The sequence below is a fragment of the Syngnathus scovelli genome, chromosome 1 (genome assembly GCF_024217435.2).
Source record: "Syngnathus scovelli strain Florida chromosome 1, RoL_Ssco_1.2, whole genome shotgun sequence".
Lineage (NCBI taxonomy): Eukaryota > Metazoa > Chordata > Actinopteri > Syngnathiformes > Syngnathidae > Syngnathus > Syngnathus scovelli.
Window position 1 is genome coordinate 23,753,129 of NC_090847.1, and position 25,348 is coordinate 23,778,476.

Consider the following 25,348-nt stretch of genomic DNA (forward strand, 5'->3'; position numbering starts at 1 on the left):
GTTTAAAAGTTGTCCCTTTCCAGAGATTTCAGAGAAAACACTTAGATCAATAAAATATGGGATCAATATTTTGTAATTGTCTTTGCTGTTGTGGAAGCCACTGATGTGTAGAAACATGAGAAAATGTCAATTTGACATTTGGTAAATGGAGTTCTGAATGTTTTTTTAAATGTGAATGCTAATGCTAGCAATAATGAAACAAAGACTGTTTCCTTAGCACATGATTGGAAGTGTACGCAAGAACGCGAGTCCAACCTTTTATCAATATACTCGAGACCAAAGCAAGACAATTTATCAATAAGTTGACACTCAAGTGAGTTGCATTTGAAAATAGTGCATGTAATAGAGCACAGGGTTAGAATTAATTTAACACAACAATAGATTATTCACCCCTAACCCTAACGGTTAAAAGAAAAAAAAATGCTGTTAAAGGCAACCAGGTGCCCACAAAGATGCCTGACTAGAATTAGCCAAACGATGAGGCCTTACATTTACTTGGGTTGAAAATAAAAATTGATGTAAGAAACTTTCAGATCTCAAAACTGATTTCTTATACACCCTGAAACTTATTGCATGTTTATTTATTCATTAACTCCCTGCATTGACATTCCGAGCATAATGGGCAATAAGGCCTTCAAGCGAGCTTTTGTGCACACGGAACCAAAGCTTTGTGTAAACGTTCCAACCATCTCATCATTCCTCTGCCACAGCCAGATGAAGAATGCGGAATATGTAATCACACCGAGAAGCGTCGAGAAGCTGTGCGGGAATCCCAGCGTAATGAGAAAAGATAAGCCACTTACCCACAAAAGGCGCCACCATTTTCCTTACCTCGCTTCAGCTGCTAATGACCGAGGCTAACTTGGTGACACCTTTACTGTGGACATTAAAAAAAAAAAAAACACCTTAAACCTGAGATGAAACGAAATCATTTTCTGTCTATTTCTCGAGAAAGCCTCCTGCTGTCCAAAGATTGGCGTTTAATCAGTTTAACATAATTGACTGCTAAAAGTTTGAAATAATTTGTTCAGAGCAAAAAAAATCAAGAACTTAAAATGACTATTAAAGTACATGTTGAACTGACTTTGTTAACTTTAAATACTTGTTGCAATTCAAATTTCAAAATATAGGTGCCTGAATAAATTAACAAAATACAATTTAACCAAAATGGCATTTTATTAATATCCCTAATCATACGTAAAAGATTTGTCTCCATTTGCCCGTCCTATTGCTCATGTTGTGTATTTATTTCCACTTATGTACATTTGTGTGTGTATTGTAGGTTGGTGAATCATGCGTCGTAAAAGCGTTTTTTCTTAATTCTTCTTTCAAATTCAGGCCGATCGCCATCAAGTGCAGCTTCATTATTCTTGTCCAAAGGGCCAAATGTTCATTATGCCACAACTAATTACAACCACATCGCTATAATCCTTCACAGCCAAGTGCAGTGTGTGTGCGTCCGTGTGTGTGTGTGTGTGTGTGTGTGTGTGTGCTGATTTTAATTGTAAGCTGGCAGCTATAAGTGCAGGTCAAGATGCAGTTTAATTGACTCAATTTTGACTGTAAAAGCTTTGATTAGCACATGATTGCACTCCAAAAGTTACACGCCATGCGACCGCCGAGCAAAGTCCTTATTCTCATAACATCACACATGAGAACGCCGTCATAAAAACGCCTTTATTTTACTGATATCACACGAAAGCCATTTTGCTTTTATTCATCCATTTTCTGTATGTACATATGCAGTGCTGTCCCTTTAGAGCACCAGAAGAGGCATCATGAAGTGCTTTGAGTGTGCAGACTTTTGGAGAGCTCCTGATATTGACCTTTATTGTACTTATCTGTGAACAACTTTAACTGCTTATAAACTAAACCAAATAGCGGCAAACTTGCGGCACAACGAGGCACACAAGACAACATACGAGTGGATGAGAAAAAATTCCAACTCGTAGACGTGACATAAAAAAAGGGATTTATGACAAAACGTGAAACAACACTTTATCGGTTAGCCATCCATTCGTTTCAAGGGTGAGAAATTAAATCGGCGTGAGTGCCGAACTCCACTTACCGAACATTTGTCGTTATTTCAGGTGATTGCTCCTTGATCCGAATCGACTCTTCAAAGTCCCTTGCGGGCTCATTCGTGTCAAAAGTTGTCAGCGATAGGCAGGGCGGGAATACGGCAAGTGTGAGAAGTTCAGCCTTTGAGGGAGTCGCCACGGTCATTAGCCAGATAACGAGACAAGTCTTCCCGCCTTTTTCTTTTTCATATTCTCAGACATGCGTCGACGTATCTGTAATGAGCATGTTGGCTTGTCGTGTCCACTAATGAGCGAGGAAGAGGACTGCCATACGGGAAAAGGTGTAAATAATTGCATCGACACTCCCCGCAAATGACAACTTTTCACCCATACGTTGTGGTGGACGCTTAAGTTCTCACGCACACGTGCACACACATCACTCCCAAATATACATATTATATATATATATATATATATATATATATATATATATATATATATATATATATATATATATATATACTTCGCGTTTTGTTTATCGCGGCTTCACTACATCGTGGATTTCTTTTTCCAAATTAAAAAAACATTTAAAAGTCAAAATAAAACTTCTAAATTGAGGAAACGTGTCTAACCTTTAGGACAATGTAGTATTGCTCCGAATGTTCGTTTACATTTCTTTAGAATTCCGTTTTCGCGTGTTAGGACGATTGCAAATTAGCATCTTTCCGCTAACTCGTTAGCCTGCCCAGTACTTCTTGTTGGTGATCGTACTTTGCGGATTTCACTTATCGCGGGTGGTTTTTGGAACTATATATATATATATATATATATATATATATATATATATATAAAATATGTGTGTGTGTGTTAAGAAGTCAGTGATCTGGTTTAAATGAGCGGCACACAGCAGACGTGTTTGCTAGTATACGTCGACTTTTCTCCTGCAGTCACACTTTAGCCAGCTTGACACTACAGCACGTCAGCAGTCACATTGACTGCGGCGTCTTGTCAAGAAGAAAAAAGGAATGAAAGGCATGTTTGAGAGCGGCGCGAAAGGAAATCACGTCTTTCACATCAAATGGCGTCAAACAATAATGCCGCGTAGCGTGTGATCACCGACAAGGTTCTGACAGCTCCTAAGAGAATCCAATCATCAGAATGAAAAAGCACCCCTACGATGCAAACGCGAGCAAACTGCTGTTGCATCCTGGGAAAAAGATTTGAAAGCACATTGCAATGACTATACTTTCCAGATGAAGACGAGCGCGGGCTTTAATCATGCTTGTGAATGTAGAAGACCTGAAAGGCAACAGTGCACCCAAAAGTAATTAAACACCTAACACTTGCCTCCTTGTTGTGTGGAAAATAATGTGTAAACTGACGTCATTACTATTCATACAGGACAGTGACCAGACAAGCCAGCAAATCTCAAAAGGCCGCACATGATTTAAGTGCAAATAATGTTTTTGTGAACCGCCAAAATAAACTTCATAAACACTAATAAATCTCCAGTATATGTTTTGTTGGTGCCTTCCACCGTAACAATAAAAAAAAAAACATATATGATTTCATTCCTGCTGCTTTTGCTCAAAATAACGACAAAGGAGCGCATTTGCAGGTGTCATGCCAATTTTTTTTAGCAATAGCTTTCAGGGTACTATACAAAAGTCGCAAAATGTGGCCACGAAAGTGCTAATGGAGCAATTCTTTAAATGGCAGTTAAATAAATGGCAGTCATGCCTCTGAAAGGCAACGCAAATGGGGCCATTGTCAAACGCAAACAACTTTTCAGAGAGGAACATCAATATGATGTGAGACAATTCCAAGAATAAAGACGAAGCTACAAGGCGTGTTCTTCTCATTGTTATGATCATCATGATTATCACACCTTTAAAGCAGCAGCGCTTTGCTGGAATCCCGCCGGGAGTAAGTATGGAAAGGGCAGGATCTTTAGTGACAGCAGACGAGGGACGTGAAGAGCGACACATTTTTTCAAGCCAATTAGCGCACCGACAGCTAAGCTACGTCTGAGCTGCGACATGCTGGCTGCCGAAGAATGTAACGCATGCTCGTACGCTATAACCTTCGCTGTCTTCTTTGCTAAATTAGCATTACCTCTTAACATGCAATTGGACACAAAGGAGGAGCGGAAGACTCTTGTTTAGGGGGACCAGATTCTTCAGACAATCCTTGACTGATCATCAATTAGCTTGCCTGGTGTCAAGAGTGGCATCGTACAAATGCTACGGCCTATGTTGTTGTCAGTTAGCATCTTCTGAAGTGACTAAACCCTATGTAGTTGATAAATGTAGTGCTAAGACGTGTGCCTTGCACTTGAAAATACGAAAGAAAAACATGTTGATGACGATCTGAAGAATACTTGCAGGTTTCATTTTCCCTAGCAATCAATACAGTAAACAACTTTAACACAGCTGTGTGCACATGAGTCCCTCTAGTGGTGTGGGGGGTAAATTACAGCAATCCAAAAATAACACCAAAGGACAGAAATGTCTCATATTGGTATTGGTAAGATGTTTATACTGCATGTAAGCACGTACGTAGCCGTGTGATGCTCAGTGTTACCCATTAAATGCGAGGAAGTGCTCCATGAGTGGCGCAGTCACACAACTATACATTTTTGTATGAATTTATATTTGAATGATTTAAAATTGCGATGTCTGATCCACAACACTTTTTGTAAAGTGTTTTTTTTTTGTTTGAAAGTATGCAAGGTAATGAATAAGAGGTAAACGGGAAAGTAGTCGGGTGATTCCCGTTGAGCCTAAAAGCTGAGCACTAACGACACAAGATGGAGGGTCTTGCTCATTTCCCCTGACAGACAATCGATGAGCTGGCCCCGCCTCCTCCACACCTGAACTCCACTGGATGACAGCTCCATCAATCAAATTGAGTGACAGATACAGACGGACGCTCTCTCGCACTTGATCGATGTCATGGATTTTTGTTTCTCTCGACTGCCAGGTTATTATGGCATCGTCATATTTACTCTGTCTTACGCACACCTGCACAAACTCTCAATCACACCCGACGCAAGCACAAATCGTATACAAACACGCATGTATAACACACCTTCAGAAACCCACGCACAAAGACTCACAAAACACACATACACGTATACACACACACACATGCGCACACAACCAAAAAGTTGGACGTGACCGGATGAAGTTGAAGCGAAAAAACGGACGACATGAAGAAATCCAAATGTTTGTGACGGTTGTTGACCATCTGAGGATGTTTATTAATGATCCCGATGCATTGCCACGGATCGCCACGCCACAAAGAGACGCCTGGTGGTCCTGCATATTCATGAGCGGGCTGGCCTGTGTTCTCGTGCCACGTCCAGACAGGCCCACGGACGCGGCGGCGGCTTTCTCGCTCTGTCAATAACGCGACTGTCAATAAGACCCACAGATGCTCCCGTTCAAAAGTCGGAAACGGATGCCCAGGTGAAGTTTGATCTCCATACACACATGTCCAACAGATGCATGATCTGGATTCAATCCAGATCCAACTTGTATTGACTGCCAAATGAGGTGTTCACCAGCGAAACCAACAGCAAAAATACATTGTTTTGCATGAACATCAAGACCATTTCATATTTTTTCATTTTAAAGCATGGGTGGACATTAAATCGGTTAAAGTTTTTGTTTTTGTCATGTTTAGCAATACTTCCGACGACCGAGTGTCAATCAAATGGCCGGTAGGCGTTACCTCATGCTCACCAGGAAGTAGTTGTCTATGCTATGCTAACATGCTAACGACAGACATAATGAGGACACAAAAATATATAAGTCAATAATATAACGACGTTCAAATGCGCCAGCTTCCATTATGCTTCATTATATCCTCTCCTTCCTTTTTTCCACATTTCCTCTTCTTTTATTGCTATAACACACATTTGCCAATAAATCAGCCCAAGCCAACTTAATCAATATTTAGCGTCGGCATTCTCGTGATCAAAACGCCATCAGCCTGAGGAAATATTGATAAAAACGTTACACCCGTTAAACGTGCAGACGACAACAACAACAAGTCATATTTTATGTTCGTGGTGTGGGATGATGTCACATTTGTTAAATATTTGCATTTTTTCACATGACGTTTTAATGTCTCACACAAAATGGAGCGAGATACCGTCCGCTAAAAGCGTGACGCCGACAGCTCGGGTTTTAAAGTAGGTTTTCAAAACATGTTCAGAGTTTCAAATTAAAAAAATTAATTAAAGAGTTTCAAGAAAGGGTAAGGGTTATATACGAGGTCGGGGTTTCAAGCAATGTTTTGTGTTTCAAATAAGGATTTAGAAATAGGCAGACGTCACAAATATACACAACTGTACACTATCGCAACCGTTATTTTCTTATATTTTACCCAGTTTGTTTGAATTCTAAGTTGGTCCACTTATAGAGCGTTTGACTTTGGAGGTTTATATGACTCGATGCATTTGCCAGCTAAGTACTAACAGCAAGTATGTGCGTGTGTGCGTGCGTGCGTGTTGGAGTTGAACTTATCTTGCTAATTGTGTTTCCCTGACATTTATTGTCACAGTGGGATCATTAAAGTCAGCCGCTGTAATCAAAAGAAACAACACTCTGCTTTGTTTTACACTCACTCCAATTCACACTTCCACCAATTGAAATTTTGAGTCCACCCAAAGTGAGGCAAATCCTTTGGACTCTAATTTCAGTGCACAAAAATGCGTGTCAAATTAGGTCATTTAATTGACTTTAATTTAAATAATGGATGATGACAAATTGAGCCCAAAATAATTAACTTTAACTCACGTTATTTGCATTAAACTATTTTTATGATTGGAATAATTCCGTTTTTTGTCTGCTTTATTGAACAAGCTCTGTTGTTTATTTATATTATTATAATAAATAACAAAAACATTCATAGACTCTATGTAGGAATATTAAAGAGATAATCTGTGGGGAAAAAAGGCATTGGAAGGATTAAACTAAGTTGTTTTTGTTAACTTCTATTAATGTAATACTGTAAACAATTCATAAAAGGAGTTCAGATTTTGCCAATTTTCTATTCTTATGTATGGCCAAAATATTCAATTGATCTAGTGAGCCATCAGTAAACAAAAAATATGAAAAATATGATAATTATTTTGTGGAGCCCATGGAAGTATTTTTTTTTTTTTTAAAAGCAAATTATCAAGTCAAACCACAACAAAAGCCCTGAAGTCTCATATTTGATTATGTTGAATTATGCAAACCAAGCAGCAACGTCAAGTCAGTAAACTTCACCCTGATTGGTCAGGAAAACTTTTCCTTAAAGTAGTTTTGGTGTCAGGCGGGACTGTCGCGTTGCCTTCAGGCGCTTCCCATCAGACTCGGACGCAGTCAAGCGGACAAACTAAATAAAATAAAGCAATAGGAGACGACGGCATCCCATAATGCCGCAGCGTCACGACAGCAGTCCCGGCCGGGAAGATTGCCTTCATGGACGCTTTTAGCGGATCCGCCAAAACGAGCTTGGTCACGAAACAGCTTTCTCCGAGCGCCCCGTTGTTCCAACAAGGAGCCAAAACAATTTGTCGACTTCCCGTCTGCTGTGAACGGGATTAACGTCGGAAAAGCAAGTCCTTCCCTCAGGCTTTTTGGGACTCGGACTAGGAGACACAGAGAGATTCCAAAAAAAGAACAAACACTCGTCTGTCTGAAGCTGACAACCAATCAGTCACGCTCGCCGACATGGCGACCCGGCCGACTAAATGAATTCTCCTCGCTCGAATTGACCTGGTCACACGGACAACACGAACCCGTGCTGATAACAACCTTTTCCACCTATATCATGCTCCATCTATGTCACTTTTTTTTTTCATTCCAAACGTCATATTGCACCTTAATCACATTCCAGCAGGATTTGTATCATGACCCCAAATGTCTTATGTTTTGTGTTCAATGTGTCAAATTTCATCATGTATCGATATTTGGTCCCATCAGTATCAAGATCTTCCTCCGTCAAAGGTCACCATCTTTTGTTCTGCCTCTATCATCTTATCTGTTTTGTGCCTCTTGTGTCACATGATCACATGGTTGAGTCATACTCCGCTACTCGGTTTTTCTAACCCTCAAGCATCCTATCTTGTCAGTTTTGCCTTCCACCTGCATCATATAAGATCTGATTCCACCGGTTTTATAAATGTTCTGCCTCAATCACGTTTCACCCGATCAAATTTGTATTCTGCCAGAGTTTTGACTCGTATCTTTGACATCATGCCATCTTTCACCAGATTTGCGTTCCACCTGTTGATGATTCAATCGGTCTCACTCGTCAACCCAGCGACACGACTGGCAAGGTTGCAGCTTCTTCTTCGTCTTCTTCTTCTTTTTCATCGTATCCGCATCAATAAGGTATACAGTACGACGTGAATGATTCAGGGGCTCCCCGCAGCGCAACGATGCCGCTAGCGGCAGAGGATAACCTGCTCTGACACAAACCTCTCACTGCTTGCGTTAATGCTGGCTGAGAAAAGCTCAACGGGGACGCCAGCGCTTTCCTTTAGTGGCCGGCACTCCTTTAATGTCAAACTGCGTTAATGCGGTCTGTCTAGTAATTGATTAAACTTTCCAGCTGCCGTGTGCTTTAATGCAGTTTAGTTATATATTGACTTGATTTTTTTTTAATTATTTGAAATATGCATACTAGAAGATGCTAAATGATTTAGTGCTGTGTGGTAAAGGTTACATCCACCAGTGCTCTAGGATCGTCTTGTCACAACTTGTCTTTGTCTTAACACACACACACACACACACGCAAAAAGGCAACCATAATAAGAATTAACATCAGTGAGCGTCAATGTTTTCCGCATAATATTCAACATTTGATTCATAATGACACTTTTTTTTCCGACTTGGTTTTGTATGTACCGTACTTTCCGGACTATAAGCCGCAACGTTTTTCCACAATTTTGAACCCTGCGGCTTATAGTCAGGTGCGGCTTATATAAGATTTTTTTCGGGATTTTTGTGATGACTTGATCACTTTTATACACTCGTAAAAAGTCTGTGGACCACTGTTGTGCGGTATCTTGAAGAAAAAAAACAACAACAAAAATACTATTTTGAAACACTACTATGGCTGCTGCTTATTCTGGCTTTGTTGCTTGTGACTATTATGAGCTTTAGTAGGAATGCACGCTAGGTGACCTGCGTCAAAGGGCTCTAAACCCTTTCTCTTACTCTGCCATGTGACTCCGAGATTACACAAAGCAGTGGCGCTGTTTGGACCATCTGCATTGTATTAAAACCCAATCAATCAGCATTTAAATTCAATTCTTCTGACAAAAAAGTTGTAATGAATGTGAACTTTTAATGCATTTTATTCAGAAGGTTACTTTGAACCCTGAGGCTTAAATGGCGGCGCGGCGTATTTATGGATTTTTATGGCTTTCTGTGTACTGTCTTTCTTTGTAAAAAACTCACGTGCACGTGCGGCTTATAGTCCGGTGCGGCTTATGTAAGAAAAAAACTAAAATATCCCTGAATTTTAGCTGGTGCGGTTTATAGTCCGGTGCGGCTTATAGTCCGGAAATTACGGTAAATGTGTCCCAAACAGAAATGCTTCAAGTTTTTATTTTTTTAGTTAAAAATATGTATGATTTAGATTGTTAGGCCAAGAACCAAATGAATGAAAAGAAAGAGTAAAAAATATTTCTCAACTTAAAAACGATTATTACCAACATACTCATATCAGTAAAATGAATTGATTTACAAAATAAAATTGAATGGGGCATGTTTTTCCCCTACTGTTTTTGATCCAATCATCAAAACTTTCAACGTCTTTCTTCGCCAATCAAAGCCAGTGTATATTTATTTCAGATGGAGAGGTCGATGTTGTGCCTGCGCTAGCTTCCACTTGATGACAAAGAATGCACGCTGATGTTTTGTATCCGTTCATGAATGTCAGCGATTGTATGGCCTCCGCCTTTCTGCTTTCTTTCAGCTTTGTGCAAGACATCTGCTGCTTTGTCTTGGCGGCATCGCCTCGGGCCAGGAGGACGTCTGCGTACTTGGACAAGGAGCAAAGTGTTCGGTCGTGTGGGTCCCAGACCACCGCTTCTTGGCGAATGATGATGACGAGAATGATGAAAAATGAGAGCGTAACTTTAAAACATTCCATTTAGTAGATGAACTATTTCAGTATCTTTTTTTCACGCCAATTGAACAGCGAAACATGTTTACAATAAAAACCCACACAAATCCATTAAACAAAAAAAACGTCATGCACGTATCAACGTGTGAAAAAAATTGTGTATTATTTCATGTACTTCGATCTTAAATGTGTATTACTGTGTATGTCTAAAATATATTTGTCTAGATATCGTGTATGTACTATTATTTCGTATAATGTAGGCATGTGTGTGTGTGTGTTTGTGTGTGCATGTGTATGTGTGTGTGTGTGTGTGATGGCCTCGCAGTATCAACAAGGCAATCCAATTAGAAAGATAATTTGTCCGGATGTATCACACCGGTGAGAAGCACTTTTTAATATTTCCTCCAATTCCATGCGGTCTGATCATATATTCTTTATGGGGGCATCATCATCATCATAATAATCATAATCAGTGCCTGCTTCTTCTTCCTCCTATCAAAAGTAACTTCACTGGAGAGAACTAAAATGAAAGTCTGGCTGAGCGGGCCGGGACGCCGATTGACTTCCTGCCGGCTGTGGATGGAGGCGGGAAGTGGCGGGAGGCGGCAGGAAGTGGCGGTGTGCCTGCTGGAGTTTATGATGCATGCAAATGGAGGAATCTGCATATGCTGGCAAACGCGAGTTCGCCTGATGGCTGCCGGCAAGCCGAGGTGGTCATCATCACGATCGTCATAACGTTTCTCACAAAAATGGTGCCGCATGAAAGAAGACAAGAAGTCGCGAGATGGAAGAAAAGATGGCAAATGGGAAGGATGATCCTCAGTGGACTCTACATTAGGTACACCAATCAAAATCACAGAAAAGTTTCCCAATTGATTTAACTTGAGTAGGTTGCGCAATTATGTTGTTCAAATAAGCAAGTTTCGAAAACAATTTTTTTTCTTTCTAAGCAAATTTCCGATTCAAAATGGTTGCTTCAAACAAAGATGTCTGACTTCCTGGTCAATTGAAGTAATGATTCCTTGAGATTCATTTTGTTATGCCAATTTAATGTTGATTGGTGAAAATGGTGACACGAACATTTTTTTTTATTCACATGAAAAGTAAAATTGACCCAAATTGGTAAACTTCCAGTTCAAATTTGCGTATGGTTTAGACTTTTTCTTGCATGTTTTCGATGATAAACTTGCCAACCCAATTATTTGCTCATCAGTGAAACAATAGTTGGAAATCAATTGAATATCCGAATTGATCCAATGTGACGATTTCCAACAAAAATGTGCCACATCCTGTGAAAATTTAGTTGAGATTGAAAATACGTATGTGAACCACTATATTACCAACCAGTCACATGAAAACCTTTTTCAAAGTACATATGGATGATGTCTTGCTTGTAGTGTTAGCGTGCGATCAGAGCCGGCCGCCTTGTAAAGTTGTGTAAGTTGTGCGTTTGTTGTAATTTGACGTAGAGCGCCTTTGACTGCGGGGAAGCACGACAGCTGAAAGATGACGACGCCACGAGCGAAACACGCCACGCCGAGCTAAAACCCTCGGGGACGATGGCTAAAAATAGCAGCGAGTAATTAAAATCATACGACAGCCAAGTGCGCATGTGTGTTAATGTTAGATTTAACACTTCTCCCCATAGACTTGTAGAAGATGAGGAAAGCTCGGCTAAACGCGTACAAATCCGAACAATCATCAAGGCCTTCGTCTTCGTTTTGTGTCTCCATTGTTTCCAGCTGCTTTGACCGTTTAAGGACGCAAATAAGCAGCAGATTGTTTCATTTGGATTAAAGCGCCGCTAAATCTCCAAATGTCACCGCTTATGTAGTAAACCTTTAAATATCTACCCATACATTAGTGTATTAACCACCCAAAATAATCTGCAAAAAAATAGTGTCGACATTTATTTTGCACTTTGGAACGGATTACAGTGGGCAGCTTGATTCAAGAGTTCAATTCATTCCATGAACTGATTAATTTAATTGTATGTCAAAGTTTTATTTGATTACATTTTGGTTTATTTTGTATTACTCTTAATTTCATTTATGTTATAATTATTATTTTTAATAGTTTTTCGTCGTCATTTGGTGACCACCGAGGGTGATGCTGTGAGACCTAAAATGGCTGATTTTCAAATCATTTGTGGGGATGAGTCCTTGAGACTTTTTGATAAACCTGTCCGATTTTACATCGATCTAATAAACAGCTATTTTTTTTTTAGCAAATAGAAAAATTGCCCCTCACCTGGCTTTTTCAAATTAAAATGGCCGACTCCCTGTTCAATTCTGGGCATGGTTCATGGAGATTTTTGTGTGTCCCGTTCAGACAACCAACGTATTTTATGCATCTCAATCATACTGGAGTTTTGCCACAATTTTTTATTTTTTTTCATTCATTTGAATGGCAAAAACAGACTACAAACTGTCTACTTCCTGTTCAGTTTTCTGCTTGGGTCATTGAGACTATTTTGTGCGTCCCATTCAGTCCACCCAATTTCAAGTCAATCCATGGAACTGGTGTCAAGGAGATTTTTTTTTTCCCCCTGGTATTTAATCGTGTAAATTACACAGCATACTCACTAAATTTAAGGCCAGCAAAAGAGGATTAATTGGTCATAATAATAATAATAATAATGAGTATTCCAAAATATTCTGCACACCCACCCCCTGGTGTTCCTAATATACTAAAGTATAAATCTAGTTTTCATTTAAAGTCTTTAAGTGCAAATATGGAAAATAATGCAACCAATCTGCTTAAATGCCTTTTTGGGGAGTGTAATACTAATAATAATTTGAAACTAATCCGGATGTAAATGCACTTTTGTTGAGAATTAACATCAGTATTATGTTTACTTGACATATGATTGAATGGTAATAACGACATAAATGCTAAGGCTGTCGAGTGAGGTGTTTGTGTTAGCCTTGGTTAGCAAATCAGAGCAGAGCGGCCTGCCTAATGAAATGGGCGGCAACTCGGGAAAGACTTACTGCGCCGAGTTGGAGAAATCAACAGCATCAACGACTCGCGGTTTTTAATGAACAGACATTTCGGCATTTCGGACGACAATGGCTGCTATTCCTTCGAACCTGTTGATATCAACTGATAATTCTTTTTAGCATTTTATTTCACACCTTTAAAAATTAGTAATTGGGGACACTATGGAACGAGATGGACACTTTGGGCTTTTTTAAGATGCAATGGTAGGTTCTAATCGATATTATGTGGTGCTATGGGACAAAACAGGACACAATTGGATATTATAGAGGACAAAATGGGACATAATTTGCTAAACCAGATGATTATGAAATAGGGGAAATAATGGGACAAAACTATATTGGGTTGTGGTGAGCTATAACAGGCATATCACAACACAATGGTCCATGATAGAAGACAAAAAGAGAAATAAAGTTACATGCTTATCTATGGGCCAAAATAGGATATTACGTCAAAGTGAGACATAACGAGGATGTCATGGAAAACTATGGGATGAAATTGGAATTGATGGGACGTAATGGGAGACGGTGAGACACAATAGACATTATGGATGTCCATGGCAGCCAGTTCACTTTTACAGGCAGACTGTAGCTTTGACTCTGTGTATGTGTGATGTGTGTGTGTGTGAGTGCTCGCTGGCCGTCTAATTGGCAGGAGGTCCTGTCAATCACAGAGCCACAAGGCTGGTCACACCTGACTTCCCCGCTGTGATTGACAGGCCCCGGGGACCAATCACAGAAGGCAGGCGGGCTTTCAAGCAGGCCTTCCTCGCCTCTACGCGGCACAACTTTTTGTCTTTTTCCACAAGCACGCACTTCAACTTTGGTTTCCTTCCAGCTTTTTGCGAGACGCGACCGCGTCGGCCAGTGTCAGATCAAAAAGTTAATTGGAAGAATTAAAGTGACGAGAAAAACACCTTTGAACCCTCCAAACCTGACAAGTTTCACCATCAAAACAAGATGCACAAAGGAAATTCTCAAGGACCATGTACAAAACTGAAAAAAAATTGCACCTGACACCAGTTGCGACACAAAATTGAGTGGGAATGTCTATCATAACAAGACCCGTGAAAAAGTGACCCATCGCTAATACTGAACGGGAAGTCAGCCATTTTGATTTGAATTCGCCATTTGAGGTGGAATTTAGTCATCCACTTAGATTTAGATAAATACATTAACAATGATTAAAATATATAGTATATATATATATATATATGAATAATAATACAAATAATAATAATTCCCCATTCAGAAGCAGTCGTTATTTTCTTACACCCGAGGGGACGATCCAAAAGTCCCCAAAATACAACTGGTCGACACTTTATGATGGAGCGGAACGACTTGCAACTGCTCAAGTCGAAAGTTTTGTTTAAGTGTGAAATGTTGAAGATAGAGTCAAGTCTGACGGCAGTGATGTCAGCTGTCAACGTGAACACGACAGCTGACATCGTGCAAGAGGTGACCCGCCATTTACCTCGTCGTCATCTCGCAGTCAAATTGCCCGACGGGCTTTTGTCTTTTTGCCTCAGAGTGACGGCGAGTAATCACAGGCTCTGGCTGGCAGTGTCTCGAAAAGAAAAAAAAAAAAAAGCACTGAACTCGTGCCGACTTGACAGGATGAATGCAACGCGGCCGCCTTGATAAATTAAGCATCTCTCGCGCTCTCTTTTTATAATATCTTTTCTTTTCATGTCCGCTTGCGTTCTCGTCCTCCTCCAGCTTCTGTTTTTAAACCGTCAAGTCCGCAGATAAAACGTGTTTGTCGACGCTCCTTTTTCTCCCCCCCTAGCGTTAAGACACTAAAATTATAAAGCTAATCATGAGAGCGCCTCGAAAATGTCAACGTTCTGGTGCGTCCGTCGTGGCTAATTGGGGCTGAATGTGTTTAGCGTCAGTTTTTTTGCTTTTAATGAAGCTTTTCCTTTGCTTTGTCACCGCGTTAACGACCAAACAACGTCATAGCGAGCATTTTGAGCGACACTGCTGCAATAAACAAGTCAACAAAAGAATATTCGAACATGCCGAAACAACATGCTAATAGCATCGCGACGGTTAGCAAGCAAGCAAGCAAGCAGCATATTAGCCCAAGATGATATCAAGATATATAAATGGAAATGGAAAGCGAATGACAAACATTAGAATAGCCAAATCAAGAAGAAGTCAGCATTCACAAGTCAAAGTAATAAATGAGTTGTGTCCCCGAAAACTTGTAAGTCAAGTCACTCGCATCTCATGGCACCATTGTATTTTCTTCTTTTGTATTTTGTATTTTTTTTTATTCACTTCAACCTAGAGAGTGATAGGTAATGGCCAGCAGTGCATTTAAAGCCATTGAAAAAAATAACGACAACACGCTGTTAGTGGCTAGGCTGATTAGTCTGCTAGCAGCTAGCATAGCAAATAAATCAAAAAGGGAATCAAGAAAGAAAAGAAGACAGGGATTCAACTGTAACACGAGTATATTGATGTGACAGTTGAGGACATGTAATGGGAGAAAAAAGTCCAGTCATTAATTTTGTTGTTGCGTCAAAGCAGTCAATTGACTCTGCAAAAATGCAAATTAGTTCTCCTCATTGGAACACGCACACGCGCGCACAGGCACGCACACACAGCATGAGTGAAAATCATGTTCACATCATTAAAAGTCTCCTGCTCGCATCTGACACATGCTAATTGAAACTGGCCAATTACGTGCGGACAATTTGTACAACAGACAGTCTGAGGCGGAAGGCCACACACGCACGCACGCACGCACGCACGCACGCACGCAGGCACGCACATGCACTCGCACGCACACCGGCTTGTTAATGAAGTGGCTGCAGAATCTTATCAGCGCTGGCCAACAATAAAAGTTGCTATATGGAGTCAGTAAAACGACGGCCAACGTGGTTTGTTTTCAAAGTTTTAAACCAAACTCCTGTAGGAAGGATCGATGGGGAAACGTCGATAGTCCAACAATATGACGCTGGCGTGCATTCTCAAGACAAAATAGAAATTCAACGGTGCATTGAGATATGAGTAACCCGACTCGTGAGTTTGTCGAGATACAAGCTGTTGTGGTGCGGAGTTATTGCTTCGACAAGTAAGCAAACTGCTGCGACTATAACTCGGTAAAAAGTTGTATATTGGATAAAGAAGATGGGGCCGAACTCCATTTTTGGTCTACGTGTTTTGCTCCACCACCTGTGTTCAAAAATCCAAATGTTGAAAACTAAAATTGCAATTATCTACGCTATCTGTCAGCATGTCATCGACGTTTTCAATTGTATGTTGGCATCACGCTCAATTCTCAAGTCAACAACAAGTTTCATGCACAAACAATTATTTACACCGTATGACGTTTATTTGGATGGACCGACGGACGGATGAAAGATTTCCATTTATTTTTACACGTGACAATCATTTGACATACAAGTGTGGTCACGGAACCAAGTCAGTAGGGTGCAACTGTACGGTATTTCAAACATTTCCACTTCCTTTCTCAAACTCGTTATAGCGGGCCTCTCCTTCAGCCTGAAGCCCAAAGGACGCGGCGACCATTCGTCTTCCGGAGCGCCCGCCTCAATTGCGTCTTTGTTCCTCTAAATCTAATAAAGAAGCCGATGGCTTTTGCTAATCACCCGGCGTCTCCCGGCCGTCGCTTATTGCCGCCATTAATTTCACAGATAACGAGCCCTCTGCGTCGGTGAGTGTGTGCGTGCTTGCGCGTGCGAGTGTGTGTGCGTGTGTGTTCTTGAGTTAGTCGCATTCATGTTAGTTTAAAGTCACTTTTAATGTTAGACGTGATACATCACAAACGCTACAAATCAAAGTATAATGTCATTGGCTAGCTTTGAAGTGACTGCTGACATGTCACAATATCACCATCACTTGTGATGTTACACCTAACGACGGGTTTAGGACTTATATTCTTGCTAATATCTCGTCTTTTTTAATGTATTCAAGGTTTTTTAATAAAAGGAATAAATAGAGTATGTGATAAAGACCACTTGAAATCAGATGTTGTGCGTTGGCGTGACCATTTTAGGGTCGGTTTTGGTATGTAAGAGGATAAAAACACCCACTAGCACCTCAATTTTGAAAAGTCAACCCCTGAAGCCAATTCAACATAAACATTGGTACATATGTCTGTAATGTGTAGACCCACTAAAAAGTCCACTTAATGTCCGCCATTTTGGTTTGAAGAAGCCCTAGATTTATGAAAAAAAAAATGGCTGTTCTGGATTTGCGAAAATTCAGACCTTGAATACAACTGTCCTAAGTGCCATAAAAAAAATTTGGCTTAGACTTTCTATTAAGAAGCCTTGTGAGAAAAGAAACAGGAAGTCACCATTAAACAGTAAACAAACAAATATTATTATGCAGTACTTTGAATGTTGAGCAGGAGGCGTTGGATCTATTAGGTCGCCATTAATCTCCCATCTATCGATTTTCTCGTGCGCACTAATGGACGTATCTTCTTGACGCTCTCCACAAATACAGGAAGTGGCGCTCGGATGCTAATTGGTCGCAAAGAGGGTTACTTTGACATCGACGTCAATCATGACAGGAACTCAGGTGTGACCTGCCGCGCTAAGTTCCTCACTCTTGTCATGATAATGAAGTGCATTAAACCTCGATTACAAAGTCGCAAGACGATCGACATGATGTTTGCGATTGTCAGGTTGCCAACTCCTCAAGTGTGCCACCAATCTTGCTGCCGTCTTCTCTTGTCAACCCTTGGCCAGGTCGCTCTCATCTTGTCTGGGTATAATTACTTCACAAAAGCACCATCAGAAATGACAAATGTTCTCACACAAGTAGAACTACAGATACTTTGACTCTCGTACTGGTAGAAGTATTGATTCAACAATGAAATGTGGCTCTTTTTCAAGAATGTACCTAATGTACTTTGCAACTTCCAACCACTTTTGCTAAGACAGAGTTAACTTGCCAGGACACTACCGGTTTATTTACCGTATTTTCCGCACTATAAGGCGCACCTAAAAACCTCCAATTTTTTCAAAAGCCGACAGTGCGCCTTATAATCAGGTGCACCTTATATATGGACCAATATTGAGCCACTACAGCAGGCGTGTCCAAAGTCCGGCCAAATGTATATATCTTATATGTGGACAAAGTTTTAAAATGGGCCATTCGTTGAAGGTGCGCCTTATGATCTGGTGCGCCTTATAGTGTGGAAAATGCGGTATATGTAATCCCTTCGCCAAAATCCCGTCACATAAGTAGCTATTTCACAAGGACGTTGCCATCTTATTAGTAAATCATCATTGGCCAGAAATATTTAAAGTATTTCATTAGAACGACGTCAGTTCCTTCATACATCAGTGCTTTTCCAGAATCGTACTTTATAACTTCATCATAGCGCCACCGTCTGGTTCACTTCTTTATCATCCCGTTTATATGTAAATGTGTATGACCTCATCATCCTGTTCAGAGGACTTGATCACTTCTCCAGGACGGCATTAGCTTGTACGGTCATTATCACTCGGCCATCAACGTCTCGCGGGTGTATCTCATCTCCCAGCAGGACGCATCATCCGGCAGCAAACGATATCATCATGCACGACTTTGGCCTTCCGCTCTTATCAAACACGCCACAAGTCCCCAAACGGCAACCCGCCTACATTCGGATTAGCGGCACGCGCCGACTGGTCGCTGGAGCGGTGATAACTAATCTGGATTTAATGCGTATGACCCCGCCAGTGAACACTAGGGCCTCAAATGCTAGAAGTTTGGCAAAAGTGACGCTAATTGAGCACTCAAAGGATGTTTGCATACTCCCGAGGATGCAGCCTAATCCCAATCCAACAGAACCAACACGGAACCGCTCCACATGCCTGGGGGCTAACCGATGACTGAGAGCTGATCACATTTGTTTACATTATTAGAGTACACTGAAATATGATAAATCAGATTAGTTTAGGCAATGTCGGGTCACGTTAGTCTAGATTATTGGTTAAATTGGCAAAAAGACAGCTCGCGTGGCGTTTATTTTCAAAGCTAATAAATTGGAAATTCTGGATGACTGAACAAAGTCCCAGAAAAGCAAGTGATGAAACACTAAGGAGCAAAACCTCGAGTGGAAACAAGACACAACACATGACAGATGGAGAAACAGATTGAAAGGAAGCCGAGAACTAAATACAAGACAACTGACGAGACAACGAAGCACACGTTTTTGGCCCGGGTGTGCCTCGTTGTCTCGTGTGCTGATGGGTTGGCGTAGGGACGGGTGGAAACAAAAACCTTGATGAGCACTCGCTAAAAATATCAAATCTAAACAAAAACAATTCATGACAAACTTATTTATTGTTACTTAGGATACTCAAGATTAAATTTTCTCCACGTTGTGTTATGTTGGGCTCAGTTGGGTTCACAGAAGATGAGGTTTGGTTTATTTAGCTTCCCTTGGCGACAAGAGAACTAGGGAAACATCACATAATCATACCATCATTGTGAGATCATTTCTTATCTGGATGTGAGTCATACTTTTTATTATGAACCAAATTATTTACTGTCCTTGCTGGCCCACTTTTTGTTTTCAGCCTCCACGGCGACACGCGGCCATAAAACAGCCACGATGATAGAGGTTGAGGAAGGAAAGCGGAGGATTGTTCTCAAAAGGTCCTTTTTCGTCCAAGTGGTCTTTTATCGCTGAAAGCGAGAACGCCGTCTGGACCATCCTGGGCTCGGACACAATTGACTCCCAATTTAGCCCCAATCAAGTCGCCAGTGCTTGACATTTAATTTCCTCGCCGAGCGAAGAAGAAGAAGTGTCACTGTCAACCCTGCTCGCCGTCGCCAAGATGTCAGTGGCACGGAGCAATCTTCGGACGCCGTCCCGCTGTCGCTTCTCTTCTTTTTGTCACCCCCCCACCCCCACATAATTAGTGCACTTATTAACGCCTGGCCCGATGAAGAAAGACTCTCCAGCAAGTTTTGAGAACGGAAGACTCAAAGACAAGTTTCTAAAGGACTCCGGGTGAACCCCAAAGATTGGTTTGATCCTACAGAGTTTTTAACTGAGAACTTCTAGACAATTTGGAACACAGTCTGAAAACAACATCAACAGTATATGCTCGAATGGATGTTGAATCAAACATAAATATAAATCTATGACACAAATAATAATTATAAGGACATTTTCAGTCGACAGCAAGCGGGCAACCTCTGCCCTCTGAGATGAATCAAAACAAGTCACTTTAGCTCCTCATTTCACATTCCACAAATACAAGATTGAATTCTCTGAATTCAATAAAAAAAAAATCTACTATATGTTGAAGATACTTTTTAGTCTATGACTTGGGTAACTGAGACTTTAGTGAACGTAGCCATTCCGATTTTGTAACCAGGAAAATTAATTTAGTCCTAAAGTGAAAGTGACACGTTTAGAAACTACCGAAGTGAATTCATATATATATATATATATATATATATATATATATATATATATATGGAGAGAGAGAGAGAGAGAGAGAGAGAGAGAGAGAGAGAGAGAGAGAGAGAGAGAATCTATAGATATATTTTTTTTATTTTTTCCCATCGATATGACGGCGGAGAAAGAATCTGAAGCTAAAAAGAAGACTTGGACCCCCAGAGACCACCGACCCCACCCCAAGAGACCAGCATCCCCAGACTCTCCAGGTGAAAGCCGGTAATGCTCGGCTGAGCTGTCAGGAGGCTCGTCTTCCAAGTCAAGCATGCGCGCGTCTCCGGGAAGAGGAGGCCCGCAAAAAGCAAACAGCTCCACTCAAATATCATTAAAAGTGATTTTATGTCTACTTATTAAAAGTGACTTTATCTGGAATGGGGACTCAGCTTTGTGGCAAGCACATGACAGCAGCATATAACAGTCTGCAAACATCTTCATAAAACCTATCACACATATTGAGAGTGAAACAAGAATACATTGTCTTAATCAACATAGTCGTGATGGATTATCATAAGTCCATGGGCTGCACGGAGAATATGAATTACTGTTCCGATTTACACCAAAATTCGGTTTACGTAGGAACGCCGTAAAACGAGAACCCCCTGTACATATTTATATAAACAGTGCTCCTGCATCGTTGGGGGAATGACTCTAATGGAAGGTAGCAGGAAAATTAATGCCATGTGACTGATACCGGGCATGCTCTGTCAGCCCGATTCTAGCGGGAGAGATGGGATGATGACAGATGAATTAGCGTACCGGCAGGCGGCATCGACGTACGCCTAATTGTTGCCCGATTCATGCCACGTTACGCCGGGACAATCAATCTCATGGCCGTGTGGTAATAGACGGCATGTGTATGAAGTCTTTTGTGTTGTTTTTTTTTTGTACTTACTTGCTCATTGTTGTCACGGCAACACTGGACAATGCTGATGGGGCGTTTTGCTCACCTGTTGGAAAAAGATCAACAAGTTGCTTTGAGGGAGTCGAATAGACTGTTTGACTTTCACAGAGAGAAAAGAAAAAAAATGTAGAAAAATGTACTTTTCATATTGAAAAGAAAAAGAATATATATAATAATTAATGTGCCTTGACAGGTTACAATTTGTGCTTAAAAGTGGGCTTTGCTGTCACCTCTTTACTCTTAATATTGCCCAGTAATTTGACTTTTTGCTTGAATTTACATGAAACATGATTTGTATGTACAAGACTCTCTGTGATAATGATTGCCGTCTTCACGATTTTGCATCAAAAATGAAAGAGAACTGTATGGACATGCTTGAAAAGACAGATACGTACAGACTCATCAAGGTTGGAGCATACAGAGAATACCAATGTTATTCTTAGAACTTTCCTTCACCTAAAATGTGGACTATCTCAAAAACCAAAGCCAATCCGGCGGGGGAGTGGGATTTTTTTGATTCAGCTACTTTTCAAATCATTTGAATAAAGATGACAGCAGATCTACCAAATGGTTTTTCTTGCTAACATCAACGACAACATTTTCCGAAGTCACATCTTTGGCGTACTGGAATGGAAACTCTTTCACCGACGTGGGAATCAGAGTTGGAACTTGTTTGGTTAAAAGATAAATGACTTCGTAATTTCTGCTCAAATTTCCATCCAAATGTCAAAACAAAACAAAAACAGTAAAAAACATGAGCGTGGTTTGTCCACATTTGTCCGGATAATCCATGCAAGGCTCTCGTTGGTTCTCGCGCTCATGAAAATTTGATCATCCTTGGCAAATTGTACAGATTAGAGGATAGGGGGGTTGGATTGGGAGAAGGATTGGTGATAAGGGGAGGGGGGGGGGGGGGGGCGGTGTTCACTGATCTATTTATTGTTGCGGATCATCCGGGCTTATCTGCTCCCAAAAGCAAAGAAGCATTCCCGCCGGATGGCAAAGGTGCTGAAATGTGATCTTGCCGTGCGTTCGAAGAGGAGGAGGAGGAGGAAGAGAAAGAGGAGGAAGAAGAAGCAGCGGCAAGCAGCATTGAAAGCGTTCTCGCCCACGCGCTAATATTGTTATGTTTTAATATCATCAAGTTTCGCCGTGGCCTATTGATTTGCGCGAGACGAAAACATGAATATGAATGCGCCTCGGAAACTCCGAGTCAGCTAACGAGTTGCACTTTGGACTCTCAGCTTCCATCTTGCCGCCTCGAGAAGAGCAACCCAGGGGGGCCGGCAGGTCAAATGTGTTTTAGATTAACCAACGAGACCAAAACGCACAATGAAATATGAAAACATGCATATCTTATCATTTCCTGAGAGTGCTCGGGAAAATCTTACGCAATAAGATTCAAATATACTCGCAATGGATAGTGGTGCACCATCTAATGAGACCTTGGGGTTCTATTTTCCAACACAGCGCACGTGCACTCGGCACAAACTGACACATCTTGATTTTTCTCCTGGGACATGTCTCGTTTAGCGTGATTTAGAATTTGGAAGGCCGTGCCATGGTGGGGCCACACCTGACCCTTTGGTGACTGAAAGTAGACGACACCTAAGACCAGCTGGGAGGAGGTCTAAGTTGTGGTGCTGGTGACGCAATACTATTTTGGTACATTTTGAATGCGGTGCACGTGTGGGTGTGGGTGTGTGTGTGTGTGTGTGTGTGTGTGTGTGTGTGTGTGTGTGTGTTTGTGTGTGTGTGTGTGTTGGGGGGTCATTATTCGCAAGTGGAGGTTGCTGGTGACGCTATAGCTAAAAAAATACAGGAAGACTGCCATCTTGGTTCAGAACCAAAGTTTCCAGCCCATTATATTCCTTCACCTGATTTTAAAAATTCAAATTGACTTAGCCTCAAAAAAGTTGGTAGACACGTTTAAAATGAGTTGAGCCATGAGCAAAAAAAAATAAAATAAAATAAAAAAAAGCTATGGCTGAAAAATACAGGAAGACTGCCAATTTGGTTCAGAACCAAAGTTTTTAGGCCATTATATTCATTCACCTGATTTTAAAACTTCAACTTGACTTAACCTCAGAAAATGTGTAAACGTGTAAACTTAGTTGACCCATGAGCAAAAATAAAATCTTAAAACCGTTCTTTGTAAAACACAGTCTGCCATTCTGGTTTGAAAGGAAGAAAAAAAATCCTCCCCCTGGAGCTCCATCAAAACAAACCTTGAAGCTAGTTTGACTCAGCAAGATGAAATTTGATATACATGTCTTGCATAATAAGACCCACAAAAAGGCTCAATAAGCAATCACAAAAACAGACAGAGAACGGCCATAATGTTTTGAAGCAGACAATTTAGAGTAAATTGTCTCTAAATTGTATAGCTGGCAATTTCAAGAGGTACTTTAAAGACTTATTGCATTTGTGCAAGAAATGTTGTGTGGTTGCTACTAAATTTGAATGCTAGACAGATGGATGAAATGCCAAGAATATACAATTTGATTGACATTTATTGTGTGGGTGGGTGGAGCATGATGATGAAATTAGCTTATGGCCAATTAATACTTCTTCTTGCCATACTAAATGAACTTTGTGAGTGTGTGCGTGTGTGTACCCAGCATGTCCTTACGGATGGCTCCACATAGACAAGCGATCAATACCTCCCCCTGTATCAATACTCCCCCCTGGTAGATTATACAACCCTCACTCCCGCCCCCTCCAGTCAAGCTCATGCCCCAGACCACCAGTCCAATTAAAGTGAAGGAAGAATACTTTGAGGGGACCAAGGGGGGTCCGGGTGAGGGGGCGGCGGTGGTGCATAATTGATGTTTGGCCTGTTTGTATGTTGAGTGTGTGCAAGCGTGTGCGTACATGTGCATCTTTGAACAGCTCCAATAAAGCAGGAGCTTTCAATAATTCATGAGTAGGCTTTGTTGTTATTAGTCTTTGTTACCGCGGCAACGGCCTTCCTGCTGGCTCATGCCTCGTCCCGACCACCACCGCCAACATCCGCCTTGACCATCGCACTAACCACCTCAATTCTTTTGAAAAAAAACCTCTTAAAATGTCGTTTTATAATTTAGGTCGAAATTAAACAGAAATTATTTTCATGACTTTTTCATGCCGTATATTTTAATAATTTTTTACTTTCTTTTGTAATCTGATTTGAATCAGACTATTACCAGACTAGAAATTGACTGAAACCAGACTTCAACCAGTGAAACTAAAATTGTAACAGTGCTAGTATCAGAATAGTGCCAGATTAGATTAGGACAAAAATCAAATGTGGATTAAACTCGTCGCACTACAAAAAGGCTAGAATCAGATGAGGATAAAGACTAGACCCAGACTGAACCCAACGTAAATGAGCCTCGTACCAATATTACACCCAGAACTAGTTCATGGCTAAAACTAGCTCACTTTTTGAATCAGTCTAGTACCAGAGTAAAACCACAGCGCAGTCATGTGTAAATTCGTAAAACCTGATTAGTACCAGCATCAAAGTTAGCTAATTATGCTAATTTCAGTTTCTAGATTTTGGTCTAGAGCTAGACTAGGTCGAAAGACCCAAATTAACCTACAGCTAGGCCAAGGCGTTTACTACACATGAAACAAAGTAGTACAGACACGTATGTGGGCAAGAAAGTCCAATCAGAGTTGATTAAATAGAAGAGTAAAAAGTTATACGAGTGTGTGAAGAGTTCAGTTTGTTAACTGTGTGAGTTTCACGCAAAAGCACTGAGTGGGTTCTCTGGTGACTTGTGACTGCGCTGGGCTGATTGGCGTCGGGCACACAAAGACTCCTTGTCACCTGTGCGCCGCCCAAGGTGGAGGCGGCGTGATTTCCCTCAGGGGC

At 40.9% G+C, this 25,348-nt stretch overlaps 1 long non-coding RNA gene across 1 annotated transcript in view; it reads right to left on the reverse strand.

Annotated features, from left to right (window-relative positions):
• LOC125986893 (uncharacterized) overlaps nucleotides 1-25,348 on the reverse strand; it is a 58,875-nt gene that overhangs the window by 9,630 nt on the left and 23,897 nt on the right. The window contains exon 2 of the long non-coding RNA XR_007487802.2: nucleotides 21,481-21,535. This is a non-coding gene — a long non-coding RNA (uncharacterized lncRNA). The remainder of the gene's footprint in view (nucleotides 1-21,480; nucleotides 21,536-25,348) is intronic.